Source organism: Triticum aestivum, chromosome 4D (assembly GCF_018294505.1).
Source record: "Triticum aestivum cultivar Chinese Spring chromosome 4D, IWGSC CS RefSeq v2.1, whole genome shotgun sequence".
Classification (NCBI taxonomy): Eukaryota; Viridiplantae; Streptophyta; class Magnoliopsida; order Poales; family Poaceae; genus Triticum; species Triticum aestivum.
In genome coordinates, this window is record NC_057805.1 from 350,637,653 (window position 1) to 350,640,794 (window position 3,142).

Below are 3,142 nucleotides of genomic sequence, written 5' to 3' on the forward strand. Positions count from 1 at the left end.
CCGTGGTGTGGAGGGCTGGATGAATAGTAGACGGTGGAGGTGTGCCCGTGGAGGGGTTGTTGAACAGTAGCCGGTGGAGTAGCGCGCGGCGGAGGCTGGATGAAACAGGAGCCCGTGGAGGCTGGAGGAGGTCGATGGTAGCCCGTGGAGGCTGGAGGAGGTCGACGGTGGAGATGAACAGTATCCCGTGGAGTCCCGTTTTGCGGTACGCCACACCCCTCCCGATGAACGGGACCCCCGTTTCGACCATAGGAGGTCCGTTTCGTCCATTTTGCGGTACGCCACACCCCTCCCGATCAACAGGACCCCCGTTTCGACCGTAGGAGGTCCGTTTCGTCCGTTTTCTGTACGCCACACCCCTCCCGATCAACAGGACCCCCGTTTCGACCGTGGCCGGTCAAACACAAGGTCGTTTCCTCCGTTCTGCGGTACGCCAGGCCTCGTTTCCATCGCCTGTTCCGTCCAAGCCCTCCCGATGAACACGACCACGCATTCCGTTCCGACCCAGCCGGTTGGCTCCCACGCGTTCCGTTGCCTCCCGATGAACACGACGCATTCCGTTGCCTCCCCATGAACACGACGCATTCCGTTGCCTCCCCATGAACACGACGACGACGCTGTTTCTCCGTTCCGACCCAGCCATGTCAACGAGCCCTCGCCGTATGTATGCGCGAGTAGGCGTTCGAGACCCCGCCGGTATGTACACATACGTGGCCGTATTTTCTTTCTTGCACCCTGGCCGCTGTACGTACGTGTACATGCTACGTGCGCGCCTCTACTACGACACTCGCGCGCCTCTACATCCACTAGTATATATGTATGTACACGTTCGCGACCAGAAAGACAACGCTACGTACGCTTCGACCAGGTGGGTCCCGACTGTCTGGCACTTCCTTGCGTGCGAAGATGTAGCTGGTGGGTCCCAGCAGTCAGGGGGGCGAATCGTTTTGTTTTTTTTGCCCGGACGCTTCCTTGCGTGCGAAGGTGTAGCTGGTGGGTCCCAGCAGTCAGGGGGGAAACGTTTTTTTCGCGAAATACGGTGGCCCGTCGGGTGGGTCCCCGCTGTCAGGTGGAGGAATAATTATTTTGTGCGTAATAAGGAGGCACTTCCTTGCTGCGGCCGTGGACCCAGCTGTCAGCGCCTCCACGCACAGTACTCTTCCGATGGAAGTCGGTCGTTGACCACATTGACCACGCCGCGCCGAGAGCACCACGGCGGTGGACGACGGCGAGGCCTAGGAAGGGGACGACACGGAGGCAGGGAAGACTCGGCAGTTGATTCCCACACGGAGGGGAGTACGACTGTACGAGGGTTTACTGGTTCGTCTGCCGTCGCCGGAGAATAACAGCAGGTGTGGGTGAGTAGAGGGATGGCTAGGCCAGCGATGGGAGTACGGTGGGGCGGTGAGGCCTGCGCGGCAGCACAGCCGGCCGCGGGGAGGAGGGAGCAGGCAGTCCTGCCGGCGCTTGTTTGAGCGGCTGGAGCAGGAAGAGCAGAGATTGAAGAAGCACGATGGCCGTTGGATGGACATCCAACAGACAGTGCTTGTGCGTCAACCTTTTTTTAGGAAAGCCTCAAATCTGTGGAAAACAACATACAGCCCATCTGCCATTATTTCTAATAATTTACATCCCATTTTCTAATTCTTAAGGTTTTTTTGGAGCCCATATTCTTTTTGTTAGCATTACAGCCCATATTGTGGCCACGGTTAAAAAATAATACGAAATTTTGCATATTTCGGTGCGGTCCGAACTGTTTTTAATCCCAAAATTTCGATTCACATTCAAACTGATTTTAAAAATAAATGTATATCAATATAAAATCCAACAAATTCTCCACGCATAAAAATTAATGTAATTTAAAATCTTGAAATGAAAAAAAAGATATTTGAAATAATTGCCGGTTTGATGTGTTTTAAAAATGTACAGCCCATTTCTCATTACTGATGGGCCATTTTCTCGGCCAGCCGAATGAAAGCTCTCCTCGTCTTGAAAGATTTGCAGCCCAACAGGCCTGACAAAGCGACTTACTTGGCAAATCACAAAAAAACTGGGCTGTGGCCGTGGACCCAGCTGTCAGCCTCTCCACGTACAGTACTTTTCTGATGGAAGTCGTTCCTTGACCACGTTGACCACGCCGCGCGGAGAGCACCACGGCGGTGGACGACGGCGAGGCCTAGGAAGGGGACTACACGGAGCCGGGGAAGACGCGGCAGTGGAAGCCCGCGCGGAGAGGAGTACGAGGGTTCACTGGTTCGGCTGCGGTGTGAGGCTACCGTCGCCGCAGGGCCTGACCAGCGGTGGGAATAGCAGGGGCGGTGAGGCCTCTGCGGCAGCACAGCCGGCCACGGGAGGCAGGAGCATGCGGCACGACCGGCGCAGCTTTGGGCGGCTGGAGCAAGAAGACCAGAGGTTGAAGAAGCACTACGGCCGTTGGATGGACATCGTACGGTCACTGGAGCTAGAATCGTTCATATTGACTAAGTTGACAAAGCCCTTCGTCCCCGTCAACTTAGTAGGCCCACAAGTCAGCCTCCCACCAAGGTGGGTCCCAGCTAGCCGGGGGGTATTCATTTTTTTGTGCATAATAAGGAGGCACTTCCGGTGGGTCCGAGCTGACAGCGGGGGGAACGTTTTTTTCACGAAATACGGTGGCCCGTCCGGTGGGTCCCAGCAGTCAGGGGGAAACGATTTTTTCGCAAAATACTGGTGGCCCGTCCGGTGGGTCCCCGCTGTCAGGTGGAGGAATAATTATTTTCCGCGTAATAAGGAGGCACTTCCTTGCGGCTGCCGTGGACCCAGCTGTCAGCCTCTCCACGTACAGTACTCTTCCGATGGAAGTCGGTCGTTGACCACATTGACCACGCCGCGCCGAGAGCACCACGGCGGTGGACGACGGCGAGGCCTAGGAAGGGGACGACGCGGAGCCGGGCAAGACGCGGCAGTGGATGCCCACGCGGAGAGGAGTACGAGCGTTCACTAGTTCGGCTGCGGTGTGAGGCTGCCGTCGCCGTAGAATAACAGGGGGTGTGGGTGAGTGGAGGGATGGCCTGGCCAGTGGTGGGAGTAGTATGGGGGCGGTGAGGCCTCTGCGGTAGCACAGCCGGCCATGGGAGGCAGGAGCAGGCGGCACGACCGGCGC